At 46.0% G+C, this 16,519-nt stretch overlaps 1 protein-coding gene across 1 annotated transcript in view; it reads right to left on the bottom strand.

Moving 5' to 3' along the window:
- ALX4 (ALX homeobox 4) overlaps positions 1 to 16,519 on the bottom strand; it is a 125,937-nt gene that overhangs the window by 70,113 nt on the left and 39,305 nt on the right. The window lies entirely within an intron of this gene.

Here is a 16,519-nt window from a genome sequence, read left to right on the forward strand (position 1 = left end):
ATGCCAAACACAAAGTACAGACACCAAACACAAAGCCTGGATACCAAACACAAGCACCAGACTCCAAACACAAGCCCCTGATGCCAAATACAAAGCTCAGATGCCAAACACAAAGCCCAGGCTCCAAACACAAAGCCCAGATGCCAAAATCAAGATCCAGACACCAAACAAAAAGTTCAAATGCCAAACACAAAGCCCAGACACAAAACCCAGACACCAAACACAAACCCCAGATGCCAAAACCAAGCCCCAGATGCCAAATGCCAGACAAAGTAGACAGAGATGGTGTTCATAGCCCGGTTCACATTGACTTTAAACGGACAGGATCCTAATGGTTCGGATGTTAATCTATAGGATCCATTCACATTGCTCCGCTAGAACAGGTCTAATCGCCACTATCCGCCAAACGGACCAAAAGTCTTAGACTGGATCAGTTTTTCATCAGTGTGAACCGGGCCTAACGGAAACATCTGTTTAAGGTCAGAGGTCAAAAAGACTGAAGTCATACAACGTAAATTGTGCTAATGATGAACTGGTAACTGCTATGATGGCGTTCTCAATGCCAAGTCTAGGGGGCAGGAGTAGAGAATTTTTTTTTTCAGCTTAAGTATTTTAGAACTTTCAGCTTTTTAACCCCTGCAGCACCTCTATGCCGGTAACATTCTACTTTAGTACTATTTAGTGTTGGGGCCTGAAGGCAACATGGCAAACACAAACCTAAGATGCCAAAAACATATGCCATACACAAGCACCAGACACCAAACACAAACCCCAGACACCAAATGCAAAAACCAGGCTCCAAACACAAACCCCAGATGCCAAAAACAAGCTAAACACAAAGCCCAGACACAAAACACAAAGCACAGACACCAAACACAAGCTCAGACACAAAACACAAAGCCCAGATGCCAAACACAAAGCCCAGACACCAAACACAAGCTCTGACACAAAACACAAAGCCCAGATGCCAAATACAAAGCCCAGATGCCAAACGCCAGCTCCAGATGCCCATCATAAACCCCAGAAGTCAAACTCAAGTCCTGGATGCAAAACACAATTCCCAGATACGAAACAAATCCTAAACCTTAAAATGCAAACACCAGATACCTAAAAACAAACCCCAGTCTCCAAAACAGAAACCCTAGACGCCAAACACAAGCCACAGACTCCAAAAACAAGCCCCAGTCTCCAAACACAAGTCCCAGATGCCAAACACAAGCTCTAGATGCCAAACACAAGCCCCAGATGCCAAACACAAGCCCCAGATGCCAAACACAAACCCCAGATGCCAAACACAAACCCCAGATGCCAAACACAAGCCCCAGATGCCAAACACAAGTGACAGATGCCAAACACAAGCCCCAGATGCCAAATACAAGTGACAGATGCCAAACACAAACCCCAGATGCCAAACACAAGCCCCAGAGGCCAAACACAAGCCCTAGATGCCAAACACAAGTGACAGATGCCAAACACAAAGCTCAGACTCCAAGCACAAGCCTGAGACTCCAAACAAAAAAACCACAGATGCCAAACACAAAGCTCAGATGCCAAACACAAACCCTAGACGGCAAACAAAAATCCCCAGATGCCTAACAGAAGCCATAGATGCCAAACAAAAAAAGCCAGATGCCAAACACAAAGCTCAGGCTCCAAACACAAGCCCCAGACTCCAAACACAAACCCCAGACGCCAAACACAAAGCTCAGATGCCTAACAAAATAACCAGACGCCAAACACAAACCCCAGATGCCAAACACAAAGCTCAGACACCTAACACAAACCCCAGATGCCAAACACAAAGCTCAGATGCCAAACACAATCCCAGGCCCCCAGACACCAAACACAAACCCCAGACTCCAAACATATGCCCGGATGCCAAACACAAACCCCAGACTCCAAACATATGCCCGGATGCCAAACACAAACCCCAGACTCCAAACATATGCCCGGATGCCAAACAAAACGCCCAGATGCCTAAATTTGGTTACTGCACATGGTATTGGGAATGAAGGCCATTGGCTTCAATTCACTGAGACTGAATGTCCGGTAATGTAGCACATTCGGTATTTTAGACTTTACCCCCCCCCCCCCCTCCAAATCACAAATATTTTCACATATGGTAATAGTTTGGTAATTTACCAAAAAACTACATGACAATTCACTAAGATTTTTACCTCATAAGGTATTTCATTCGGTATTTTAAAGAATCATGCAGTGGTGAATTCACTGCCTGTCAGTTGCCCGTGTGAAAGGAGTCCTATAATAGCAACAATGCAGCTAATACTGAGTGTTTAATAGTATCACCGGGATTTCTGCCGAGGCTCTGGCCACCCCTATCTGCGTTACTGCGGCCCGCCCCCAGCTTGGCAGACACAGCCTGATTGGTGGCTGCAGAGCTGGGGGCGAGCCAAGGCAACCCAGGCGAAGGTTTCCATAGCACTACAGCAGACTTCAGAAACATGGCTGTTACTGTGTTCCCCGAGAAGGGGGGGAGGCGGAGCTTCACCCGTGTACCGATTACAGTGGATCTGGTAAGTATTTACCCTGAGAATCCCACCCCAATCCTGCAACATTTAACCACTTAACGACCACCTAACGCCCATAGGCGTCGGCGGGTCGTTAGTGGTATAGCATGGAAATGGCCGTTCAAACGAGCGGCCTTTCCATGCCAGTTCACAGAGGGTGTCTCCGTGAACAGCCGGAGAGCCAACGATCGCGGCTCGCCGGCAAAATGTAAACAAGCGGGGAAGAAATCCCCGCTGTTTACATCACACGGCGCTGCTGCGCAAGCCTCTGATTGGACGGGGGTCGCCGGCATCTGATAGGCAGAAGCCTATCCTATCAGGCACAGGACGGATATCCGTCCTGCGCGCTCAGAGGGTAAGGGAGAGGGAGGGAAAGCCAGGGAGGGCGGAAAGCGCTCCGGAGGGGGGCTTTGAAGAGCCCCCCCGGAAAGTGCGGGTAGCCGGCGGCGATCAGACCCACCCCCAGCAGGACATCCCCCTAGTGGGGAAAAAAGGGGGGGAAGTCTGATCACCCTGGCTATTTCCTGATCGGTGCTGCGGGCTGGAGAGTCCACGCAGCACCGATCAGAAGAAAATCCCCTGGTCCTTAATTTAAAGGGTACCTGAGGTGAAAGGGATATGGAGACTGACATTTCCTTTTAAACAATGCCCATTGCCTGGCTGCCCTGCTGATCCTCTGCCTCTAATAATTTAAGCCATAGACCTTGAACAAGCATGCAGATCAGATGTCTATGACAAATCTGACAAGATTTGCTGCATGCTTGTTTCGGGTGTGTGATTTAGACTCTACTGACCAGAAAGATCAGCAGGGCTGCCAGGCAACTGGTATTGTTTCAAAAGAAATAAATATGGCAGCTTTCATAGGTCCCACACCACTGGTTCCTTTTAAAACAAAGCCTGGCATGACAAGCTTTGTCTTTTTATACAGGTGGTACTCTTTAAAATCTTCTTTGCTAAGCACTCCCCCACATATGTACAGTGTAGCGGTAGGGGTGAAAGGGCCTCCACAGAGTATTATATCCTTTACCCCGCTGGGCAGCCCCGCGATCTGTGTAGCCATAACTGCGTTCCCCAGTGATCTAATCACCGATAGTCGGAGCTTCAGACGGAGCCGTTTGGACAATACTTCAGATTATTCATCTCTGCATCAGGAGTGGAATTTTAAAGATTCCAGATATGGACAAAGCTTGGCCACACCTGGGGCGCCGTGATAAATGAGCGTCTGCTTATTGCGCCCAGCGCGGCACGTGCAAAGCGTCGGGTTACAGACCCTCTGGCACAGAAACGCGCCTGATATCGGCGGTCTCTGCGGCGGACGAAGGAAATCTCTGTCTCCTTCAAACGGTGGGAGATGTCGGCTCCTCATGTCCTCGGTTATTGAATATCCGAGAGTTCAGCTCTGGAAGCAGACCCCTTCTCCATTTCCCCGCATTTGTTCCCCATCTGTGGAGAGACTTTAAAAGAGAAGCTTCTCCCTTCCACATCTGGCGGAGTAAAAAAAAAATACTGCGGGGAGGGGGGTGCGGACGAGAAATCGGAACCTTGGAACATGTGGCTCCCAGCCCTGCCTGTAGCTGTCAGTCTCAGAGCTCTCCACAACTTCAAAACAGCCAGAGGGAGAGAGATGTACACATCTCACAAGAGTCGCTACACCTCTCACATGGGGGTGAATACTGTATATCTTTTCATGAGGACAACACTGAAGATAGGACACTGGGATACAATGTACGATTAGAGAAACCGAGAGCCCAATATAGTGTGGTATGTTCAGCATAAAATATAGTAAAGATAATTAGTGAGAAGAGTATACACACAAACGTGGGTTACCACAAAGGCAACCACTGTATAGGCAGGTGAGGAGATTAGACCTGTCCTCACTCAGGGATAAGAAGTTGCTCTCTGTAGATGCGAAAGGGGGTAGATCACCCCTCCACCAGGGGTGGACACGGTACAGCAAACGGGGAACAGAGGCGCCAGGAGGGTAAAAGTGGATAAAACCTTTAAAATTTTCTTGGAGGAAGCGGTGGACTTACCTCCATAAAGCAGACACGAAAGACTGTCTGTATAGTAGCAATCACATTTATTATATAGTACCCCAAAAGTGCAACGCGTTTTGCAGGTCACGCCCGCTTCATCAGGCAATAAACGGGACAAACAGAATTTCAGCAGTAGTAGGAGTAGCGCTACTCCTGCTACTGCTGAAATTCTGTTTGTCCCCCCGTTTATTGCCTGATGAAGCGGGCGTGACCTGCGAAATGCGTTGCACTTCTGGGGTACTATATAATAAATGCGATTACTATTATACAGACAGTCTTTCGTGTCTTCTGGGGATACAATGTAAGGTAGTCAGTGTACAGCTTGTGAAAATGTACTGTCCCATCAAAATAACTCAACACACAACTATTAATGGTATCATAAGTGAGTACACCCCGAGTGAAGAATGTCAAAGTCCTGCCCAAAGTGAACATTTTGTGTGCCCAAACATTATTTTCCAGCACTGCCTTCAAGGTGAACTTAAAGGTCAACTGGATATGTAAGCTGCCATATTTATTATAAGCAATGCCAGTTGCCTGGCTGTCCTGCAGATCCTCTGCCTCTAATACTTTTAGCCACAGCCCCTGGACAAGCATGCAGCAGATCTGGTAGAACTAAAGATGTCACTCACCACCACTGATATATTTCAGAATGTTAATCAGGGAGAGGAAAGATTGTACAATGGGCAAATGCTGGCTAAATGATCTATAAATTAATATTGTAAAAAAATAAGCAATTTTATTTTCACTACAGTTCCTATTTAACTCTCTTGGGCATAGAATTCTCTAGAGCTTCGCCGGTTGTCACTGGAAACCTCTTCCAGTCTACTTGATCCGGGGGGGGGGGGGGGGGGGGGGGCTGAACGGATCAATTAGCCTCAAAAACTGCTGCTCCTGCGGGCTGCACTCGCCCACTTTCACTTTTGTGACCTCTGGGTCACGATGCTGGTAAGAGAGATTAATTATCTCACCAGCGCGCAGGGAGGCAGGGGAGTGGCAGGGGGCGCGGCCAGGGAGAGAGAGCTGCCCAGAGGCAGCTCTAGAGACCCTGTAGGAACGCCCAGGTGCTCATCAGTCCTGGGCAAAAACTGCTATCCTGCCCAGGGCTCCATTTCCTCTTCATCCTTTTCTGCCGCTGGAAGCGGACACTTTTCCCAGTAGTTGTCTTCAGCCGAAAAAAAAATAAAAACCACACACAAGGCATGTCACTCGGTGGGGTTCAGCAGGGATGGAGATCTCACCCCTCAGATGACAGTTTGGGCTAAATTTTGTACAGATGTATTGCTAGCCTGCAGGCTAGTGGCACCTTCTGTTGCTATGTAGAGAAGGGGGGGGGGGGGGCGTGGCTGGCCAGTGCAGCAAATCAATGCTAGCCTATGAGAATCCACGGCGTTCATTCTCTCTAGGCTGGCTGCCATGTACGTGTCATGAGTTTTTACTCACCTGCCAGCTCCGCCGCGGGGGCACACATGTAAAATCATCTGCTTGATTTGCTCTAAATCTTCACTATTCAATACTAAGTGAGGAGACCTTGGGCAAGACTCCCTAACACTGCTACTGCCTACTGAGTAGCTGCAGCTCTGGCGCTTTGAGTCCACCAGGAGGAAAGCGCAACATAAATGTTCTGTGTCTTGTCTAAATCTGCATAATAAAGTTCCTCTCGGGAGACTCTGTGGGAGAACTCTACTGTAAGGCAACTGAACATGCTGGCAGGGGCGTGTCTGGGTAATATAGAGCCTATGGCAAACACTGAAATTGTGCCCTCCTCCCCCTATCAGAGCCCTCTTCCCCTCTAAAAACAGCATCATTTCTCACGTACATGTGTTCTTATTGCCTCAGGATATTACTATTACTACAGGTACTTTTTTGGAATTTTAGGAATATTCCCTCTCTGTCCTCTTTTCTAAAACTAAGTGTGCCCTACATACATATATTAAAGAGACACTGAAGCGAAAAGAAAATGATGATATTATGATCTGTATGTGTAGCACAGCTAAGAAATAAAACATTAAGATCAGATACATCAGTGTAATTGTTTCCTGTACAGGAAGAGTTAAGAAACTCCAGTTGTTATCTCTATGCAAACAAGCCATTAAGCTCTCCGACTAAGTTAGTCGTGGAGAGGGCTGTTATCTGACTTTTATTATCTCAACTGTTCCTGGACTATTTACTTTTCCTCTGCTAGAGGAGAGGTCTTTACTTCACAGACTGCTCTGAAAGAATCATTTTGAATGCTGAGTGTTGTGTAATCTGCACATATTATAGAATGATGCAATGTTAGAAAAAACACTATATACCTGAAAATAAAAGTATGAGAATATTTTCTTTGCTGCTAATCTTCTAGTAATTATTCATAGTACACAACCAATTCCCTATATCATATTTTTTTTTCCGCTTCAGCGTCTCTTTAAGTAGCCATGTTCCTTAGATAACAGAATTGATCTGATCGGAGGTCTGAGTGATGGGGAGGCATGAGGACAGGCATAGCGGCGCAGCACAGGGAGAGACATGAAGCCCATGGTGCTGTGGCGCCCATGGCACATGCCATGCCTGCACTCCTCTAGATACACCTCTGCATGCTGGATCCAGCCCTAATCACACAGAGTGGAACAGGGACCAGAAGGCTACAACTGTGCCGGGGGAAGTTCCATAGACAGTAGCGGAAAGATCGTTTAAAGATCTGTACACATGGGAGACATTGAACCAATTGATCTTGTTTGATCTGTCATGACGGTCTTTCAAAATTCAAGAGCATTGTCATACATCAGCCATCTGTAACCGTCATTTACCACTTTCCATTAAAAGATAGTTACACAATGTCAGTTTGAAATGATTGTTCATCTGTCAATCTGAAATCTTGCCATGGGTATGGACCTTTGCGCTTAGTACACACATCCAATTGTGACTTTGAGTACAATCAACAGATTGTGCAGGTAAGGTTTCATACTACATAGAGGTGGTAAAATTGACCAGTAATTGGCCAATCAAAATTGGATGTTTGTGTCAGGCTTACCTGAGATTAATAGAGATGGCCTCCGGCGAGCAGTATTCTACGAACATCAGCTGTTCGCATTTGTGGTGAACAGCGAATATTTGTCATGTTCAATTCGCCCCCTATACATTATAATTGAGGTAAACTTTGGCCCCTTGCCTCACAGTCAGCAGACACATGGTAGCCAATCAGCTAGCACCCCCTCCTGGACCCCCCCCCCCCCTATCAAAAAGCAGTTGTGGTGGCCATATTGGGTTAATTATCTGCTGGCTGCTGACTGTTAGTGAGAGCAGAGTCAGACTTGCTGCAGATAGGTAGGGAATGCATTAGCTAGGCCTGTTTGTTCCTCACTTGTTCCAAACAGCCCTTTTGAGGGCTATGAAGAAGAGATTAACGTTTGATTATGTTTATGATTATGTTTATGAATATTAATGCTATGATGTAATACTTAAAATTACCACTATCTTTCTTCCCCCTAAAACAAACCCCCCCCACCCTTCTTCCCCTTCCCCCTTCCCCCCTCTTCCCCCCCCTCCCATTTCCCATCTCCAATTCTTTCCCCATTTCCCCCCCCGGCCCTCCGTCCTATTTCCCCCCCCCTCCACCCCCAAAATACAATAATTAGCCACCTCTTCCCGTTAATTTAAATCACACCAGTGAATTCCATCATACAAATATTTATGTTTATTGATATGCAGTCTGTTCAGGATTTGTACAAATGTGTTGCCTCTTACCCCCAGTTGTGTGCTCCTTCCTGTAATTGCCTGATGAAGCGGGTTTGACCTGCGAAACGCGTTGCAACCTTATTTGGAGTATACCAATAAATGTCCCTTTTGTGAATACACAGTTGTTGTGTCTGCTTGTGGGAGGTGAGTCCACCACTGCCTCCTAAGCAATAATTTTAAAACTTTTAAATATTGTTTTTATCCTTTTGGCGCCTCTGTTCTCTACCATAATACTTTTGAGGGCTAGTACATCGTTCTCTTGTGTTTTTTTGTGTGTGTGTGTGTGTGTGCGACACTCCTCTGACACCCAGAGCTGTGTGCACACTACTGCTGTTGCCTCATTAAGTTGCAGGCACAGAACCATCCTGTGCATTATTATTTCACTGGATTCTGATAGTACTATTACATTTCTCAGCCCACTGACACCCAGAGCTGTGCATAATGTGATTTCTGCCCATTAGGGTTTAAAACCAGACTGTGCGTCAACTCTGTAATTTTTGGTGGGACTTTTGGCATGGATCCCCCTCCTGCATGCCACAGTCCGGGTGTTAGACCCCTTGTAACAACTTTTCCATCACTTTTGTGGCCAGAAAAAGTCTTTGTAGGTTTTAAAATTCGCCTGCCCATTGAAGTTCCCCAGATTAGCCTGTTCGCAAACATTTTGCGGAAGTTTGCTTACGAAAAATTCTATGTTCGCGACATCTTTATTCACTGTTTATTAGTGAGTGGAACGTACTGCCACTTCTGTGTCTTTCACAGATTATATTACTCCTGGTGGCATAGTGTGTTCCTGGATACTCTTGACACAGTGGACTCTCCTATCGCCTCCCTATCTATTTAGTAGACACACTGCCTTTTGTTTATAGTCAGGGCTGGATTTAGGCCAAGGCCACCTAGGCCATGGCCTAGGGAACCACAAGAGCAAGGGCACCAAAGCAGCAGGCTAAACTGGTGCAAACTTGCAAATGCTGCAATGCAGGGAGATCAGGCGAGCGTCTGACCGCGGTACTCTTCCGCTAGCTGCCTGTGCTGCAGCCACTTTGCTCTCTGTGCACATTTGCATTGTGGCTATGGACTTGGGCAGCATTGGGGACGGAAAGGAAGAGGAAGCTTCTGCAGTGGAGAAGAGCGGAGAAATGAGTGACACTGATGCTGCGGTGTGAAGGTGAGCTGGCTACCTATACTGAAAGTTGGGAAGTGAGAAAAGGAGGGATTAATGGAGTCATCCGGCTACTTATACTCGAGGGGAAGGGGGAGGAGTCATCTGGCTACATATACTAGAGGAAAGGGGGGAGGGGTCATCTGGCTACTTATACTGGAGGGAAAGGGGGAGGAGTCATTTGGCTACCTATACTGGGGGGGGGGGTCTTCAGGCTACCTATACTAGAGGAAAGGGGGGAGGGGTCATCTGTATACTTATACTGGAGGGAAAGGGAGGAAGAGTCATTTGGCTACCTATACTGGGGGGGGTCTTCAGGCCTCCTATACTAGAGGGAAGGGGGAGGGGTCATCTCGCTACCTATACTGAGTATGATTATGCACGCACTTTCTAGTGTGCTCACATTTTAATAAAAAAGCTTATAAGCTTTCACATGATGAGGCGCCTTGAATCCGGCTACCGGCATTTAGTGGCACTTTATTTGGCCTGATGAAGTGGGCGAGTTCCCACGAAACGCGTTGCCTGTGCTTTTTTTTTTTTACTAATAAATATCCATTCCTATATGGGTGTGTCATGGGTGAGGTAAGCCACCTCATTTATTTATATTTTAGTTGCTTTTAATGTATTTTATTCAGCTTGGGCGCCTCTTTACCCCTTTTTCACATGAACTACAGAAGGCTTGTCCAGCAGGACTATTGTTCTTTAGCGGTATTCCCCAAGTACTCCTTTCGGAGTGTTTGCAGTATATCTGGTCACACAAAGTTCCAGAAAACATTGAGCTGAACCCCTCAGCGCAGGAAGTATTCCCTGCAGGCATCTCGCTCTCTGACGGCCGCGCCGCACAAACACCATTGTGCTCGCCGTACAACATGATCTCCGCGGATACCCCCGCGTTATTTATACAGATGGCGGAGGGGTTATTGCTGCGAATGGCTCAGAAAATGAATATCGGCTCGTGGACGCGGCCGGGGGATGAGTGTCGCCACAGAGGGTAAGCTGAGAACATTAGACAAGACTCTCAGATAACTGATCTGCGTACACAAACGATTATACTGGAAAAAGACGACTGTCGTGCCATTTTAGTCACTGAATATGACAGAATAAACAACATTTTTTATTTTTAACAACATTACTGTGTTTGCCCTTTGTAAAATCTGTCTTCACCCTGATTTACATGCTTGAATTTGTCACAGGTGGGGATATCTTTACTGCTGGCAGGTGCAACACCGCAGAATGTTGAAATGTGGTGTGTTCTGAAGTGAGCTGAAACAACACCTGGGCCCATACGCAATTCGTCTTTAACTCCTAAGTTCTCTCCTAGGGAATATTTTCACACCTTGTCAATATGATGCCTTTTAAACCAACAGCAAGCAAGATCAGGCTCAAAATAATGTTGATTGCACTTTTTCATGTACTTTTTGATACTGTTTCAGCTACAAGCCTGCAAGTACTAAACAAGTATTTTAGGGCTCGTTCACACTGAGGGTGTTTTTGCCCTTTTTTCAAACGCGGGCGATTTTCAAAAATCGCCCTAAGAACGCTTGTGCAATGATTCTCTATGACAGAGTTCACATCTGAGCGGTTCGTCACCAATCTGCTCAGAGAAGCGCTGCCTGTACCATTTTTGAGGCAATTCCGCCTCAACGGAAGGTATGGGAAAAACGCTCACAAAATCTCTGTGCAGCGATTGCGTTCGCATTTTTTAATAATAAATACATTGTGTTTATTCTTTTCCGGGTCAAAGAGTTCACTTCCTGACTTGTGTCAGTGAGTGAATTACAAAACCGCTCGGGAAAAATGCTTAGAAAACTGCTTAGCACAAAAACGAATCGCCCAACCCAAGCGCCGGGAATCGAAAAAAAAAAGTGTAAAAAACCGCCCACCGCTAACGGGCACGCGAATGGAATGCAATGTGAACAAGGCCTTAAAGAGAAGATTAAAAATCATCTTTTAGGAAAAAATTCAGGAGAAACAAATTGAGGGCTGGAACCCAATAGAGCACTTTTTTTGAGCGTTTAGGGAGCGCTTTAAATCGCTAGTGATTTCCCTAAATGCTCTGCCATTGTAAATAACTTTAAATACTTCCACAGTAGCGATTGCAATCAGCAAAATCGCAATCGCAGGACATGCAGCATTTTGGTAGCGTTTGCGATTCGATGTAAAGTATTGAAGCGCTGGCAAATCGCTCATGAATCGCTACACCTAGCAATCTGTGTGCGATTTTAAATGACTGCAAACTGCAAAAAAATTATAATAATTTGAAAGGACCAATCAGAATTAAAATTGCTAATCGCAAATCGCTATCAAAAAGCTTACACTTTTTAAAATCGCTCCCAAAAGCGCCGGAACACGCTCATGAAATTGCTGCCTTAGAAAATGCTAATTAAAAACGCTAGCGACTACGATAGCAATTTGTAGTGGGTTCCAGGCCTAATTGTGTATGGGCCATAAGGCTATATGCCATTCACTTTTTCTCTTAAAGAAAACCTGTAACGAAAAAAAACTCCCCTTGGGGGTACTCACATCAGATGGGGGAAGCCTCCGGATCCTATTGAGGATCCTATAGTGGGCCAGGCAGCAGGGGGCAGTTACCAGGCAGCAGCAAGCAGTTGTGAGAGTTTGAGAGGCATTTCACTGCCTATCGACTGCTCATGGAAAAGGGCCTCCTTTCCATGAACTGTTGAGCTGTGTGCTCAGCAAGTAGTTACCGGGCAGCAGTGAGCAGATACCGGGCAGCAGTGAGCAGATACCGGGCAGCAGTGAGCAGATACCGGGCAGCAGTGAGCAGATACCAGGCAGCAGTAAGGAGTTGCCAGGCAACAGTGAGCAGTTGTCAGAGTTTGAGAGGCATTTCACTGCCTATCAACAGTTCGTGGAAAAGGGGCCTTAAAGCGGTATTGTCACCATAAAAATCAAATTTCAACAGCAACTGGTCTGAGTGTATTAAGTGATAAAGATGCTAATCCTGCATATAAAACTCAAAACTTTTTCTGCTGTTATGGTTTGTAGTTATCACATACTTTAGGAGCACTGGCCCTAGTGCCAAACAGTGCCAAAGAGTTGAATACTGGGAGTTCTTTCTATCTATAATATATTCCTCCTCTTCTATTTATTTCCCTATTCCCTATCTAGCTGCTTATCAGAAACACCCTCTGATTACTCGTGTTTACAAGCAAGGCTGAGGTGACTCAGTGATTGGAGGATAAGACAGTATAGTTCCTAGTATACACCTCAGTGGGAGTGTCTGAAGACTCTGGGAGGAGGGCAGCTAATGAATACACAATGAGCAAGAGAAGGGAGGGCGGGAAACAAGAGTCAGGGAGGATATGATGTCAGCATTAGCTTGGCAAGATGGCCACTGCCTAGAATAGGATTTTCTGCTTTTCCCTTATAAAATTCACAGGAATCATTACGTGGATAGCTCAATACATATGTTATGTAAGTAGAAGTAGTATGTATCTACTTATATATGTGGTTTTTGTTTCTAGGTTAGCATGGGTGTCGCTTGTTCTTTAAAAAGACAGGAGCAGAGGAAAATCATGAATAAAATGCTGTGCAATTTTCCCATAAAAACGATTTCCTGCTGTACTGTCACTTCCTGTGACGTGGCAGAAGGGAACAGCATGCTGCACACAAACATTGGCTGTAATCTGGCCGTTTAGATGGGGGACGGTATTCCGATTGGCATTCTGTACTGTAGACAATGCAATCTTTGGCCCATTTTAATCTATACAATCTCATAACAACAGCTTCTTTCAGTCGCCAAACGTGCATCGTGTTCCTAGCTGACCCAATGATAGTCACTAGATGTGACTGAGTACACAAAGACAGGAAAAAACAATCACACAAAAAATGCAGCCCGGGAATCACCTGCTGCAACAGTGAAAACATTACAATCAGATGGCAGCACCAGAGCAAGGATGTTCTGTGATGTGCGGATGGAAAATGTGCCTCTGAGAGATGGACAATGAGAGCTGACTGGATTAGCTGCATGCTGGTTTCTGGTGTGATTCAGACACTACTGCAGACAAAGAGATCAGCAGGACAGCCAGGCAACTGGTATTGCTTAAACCGGACCTGAACTCAGAACTTTCTCTCTGCTCTAAAAGATAAGCAACAGCATAATAACCATTGAAGAAAAACATTTCTTTGTTACAGCTGATACAAATCCTGCAATAAATCTGCAGTGTGTCTACTTCCTGCTTTTAATGGAAGCAGACATAGGGTTAATATCCTGTGTTTACAAGTCAGCTGCTCTGCCAAGGCAGCCAGCTGACACAGCTGAGTGATCAAATTACAGTTGTGATTAGTCATAGATGAGGGGGAATTAGACAGGCTAAACTCTCTAAATACATACAGGGTGCACTTCTCTGTGTTTTCCTTCTGTCCTGTGCAAGAGTTCAAGACACCCCCCACTTCAGGTGTCTTTAGGGCTCATTTCCATAGGCAGTTGAATTGTGTTCTCAGCAAGCAGTTACCAGGCAGCAGTGAGCAGTTACCAGGCAGCAGTGAGCAGTTACCAGGCAGCAGTGAGCAGTTACCAGGCAGCAGTGAGCAGTTACCAGGCAGCAGTGAGCAGTTACCAGGCAGCAGTGAGCAGTTACCAGGCAGCAGTGAGCAGTTACCAGGCAGCAGTGAGAGTTTGAGAGGCATTTCACTGCCTATTCACAGTCCGTGGAAAAGAGGCCTTAGGGCCCGTTTCCACTAGTGCGGTGCGGAATCGCCGCATATCACCGCTGACAAAATCGCATGCGGATGCGATTCCGCATGCGTTTTTTGCCGCGATTTCGCATGCGATTTCGCACAGGCAGGGTATATGCGATTTTAACCATGTCACTGCCTGTGTCAATTTACATTACTTTCAATGCGAAATCGCACGCGAAATCGCGGGAAAAAACTATGCGATTTCCCTATTAAATACATTGCCTGCGATTCGCCTGCATTCCACACGCAGGCGAATTCTGCAGGGTCTACCGTGCAGAAAAATCCTGCACATAAAAACGCAAATGAAAACTGACAAGTGGAAACAGGGCCATCCACTTGTATTGCCTATGCGAATCCGCATGCGTTGTCTGCATGCGAATTCGCGCTAGTGGAAACGGGCCCTTACAGGAAAGTTTTATGTCCGCTAATCAGGTATTATGGAAGAAGGATAAGCAGCAAGCAGAGATGCTGAAACTGGGATTCGTGGAAGCAGTATGTATGAAACCTACAGCAAAAAGCCTATCCATACACACTTCTCTTATTAGCTACTTCAGGGTTTCTATCAGGCAGGGAGAAAATGTATTTGAATCACGTGTTTTTCTGCATAGCAAAAAAATCATGGGAAAATGCATGCAAAATTGCATACAATTTAAGTCTATGGACCCGTATACACTGAAAATCGGCACGCGCAAACGCAATTTTATTTCAAAATCGCACATAGTGCGATTTTAAATCGCAGGCTAGCGTTTTTGCGATGCGATTGCCTTTTTAGCTTGCATTTTTCAGTGCATTTGCAATTTTCTTGTAATTGGTGTGTGGCTGCAGCCAGGTCCATCAACAGGAAGTTGCAATGTCTCCTGGGATTTGACCTGGAAAAAACACAACGCAATCTCATCTTCTAAAAACGCATCACTCCACTGTGTTCAGGTCATCACGATTTTCATCACTGTATAAAGGTCACTGCGATTGAAAAAACGCAGCGCAAGTACAGGCCCTAAGGGCCACACAAAAATCGCTTTGCGATGCGCTTTCTAGTGTAATTGATTTTAAAGTCGCACAGCAAATTCTCTTCATTCCCTGCATACGGTGTGTGAATGGCATGCAATTTGAATGCTTTCCCACCTGTACTCATTGGGGGTACCGAAGTCTCTAGGGTGACATCCGTGCGGTTCCTCGGCACGACTCTCGCTAATAACCTGAAGTGGGGGCAGAACACCACCAAAATTCAGAAGAAATCTCAGCAGAGGTTGTTCTTCCTGCGCCAACTAAAGAGATTCGGCATGCCCAGGGAACTGCTGACCAGCTTCTATACTGCCACCATAGAATCCATCCTCTGCTCCTCAGTCATCCTCTGGTACGCGGGCGCTACGGCCAGCGACAAACACAAACTGCAGAGAGTCATAACTGATGCAGAGAGAATCATCGGGTCTCCTCTTCCGCCTCTTGATCTCCTCCACTCCGCTAGGACGCTGAAGAGGGCCACGGTGATCTCCCGTGACCCCTCCCACCCAGGCAGTCGCTACTTCAAGCTCCTCCCACTGGGCCGTAGGTACAGGACTATACCATGCAAAACAACCAGACGGAAGAACACCTTCTTCCCCCAAGCGGTTCGGCTGCTGAACTCCAACTTTCCTCTGTCAGGCCCGCCTACTGGCAGGCCCTAGCGGTGGTCTCTCAGCCAGGTCTCGCTGTTGCCCGCCCTTGTCCTTGTTCTTGCCCAGGGGGCCACCATCATCATCATCATCATTATTATTATTATTACCAATATTATTAGGGGACTGCTCCTGCACGACAGGAAGAAACACTTAAGGACAATCCGGGTCTGTCATGTATACCGTTACTATAGTTGTGTATGGTTGTGTATCTTGTCTTCTTATACTATGTCTATGCCATGTGTACCACAATTAATTCCGAATATAGCTCTTGCTGTATTTGGCGAAATAAATATGATTCTGATTCTGAGAAATCAAAAACGCTTGTGACTAACATGCATTTTTGTACATAGCAGATCTGAGGCTGCGCCTTGCGCTTTGAAAAGTGCTTTTGTGACAGATTCATTTTTACAGTTCCTGATGTCAGTCAGGAAGTGAACTCTCGTAGCCGGAAATGAATAAATGCAATGTAATTAATAATAAGTACAGGCCCGTAGGGCTTGTTCACACTATCAGCATTTTGAGCTTTTTTAAGCGCTGTTAGGCCTTGTTCACATTGTGATCGGCTCGCGTGTCTAACCACAGCTTTTTTTTTTTTTTTTTTGAAGCGTTTTTTTTTAAAGCTTTTTCCGGCAATTTTCTGCGTGTTCGCTAGTTTTTGTGACTGTTTTTGTAAACGCTTTTGCAGAGCGCTTCCATCTTTTGATTTGGAAAAAAGTCCGGAAA

This window comes from Hyperolius riggenbachi, chromosome 11 (assembly GCF_040937935.1).
Source record: "Hyperolius riggenbachi isolate aHypRig1 chromosome 11, aHypRig1.pri, whole genome shotgun sequence".
NCBI classification, from domain to species: Eukaryota; Metazoa; Chordata; class Amphibia; order Anura; family Hyperoliidae; genus Hyperolius; species Hyperolius riggenbachi.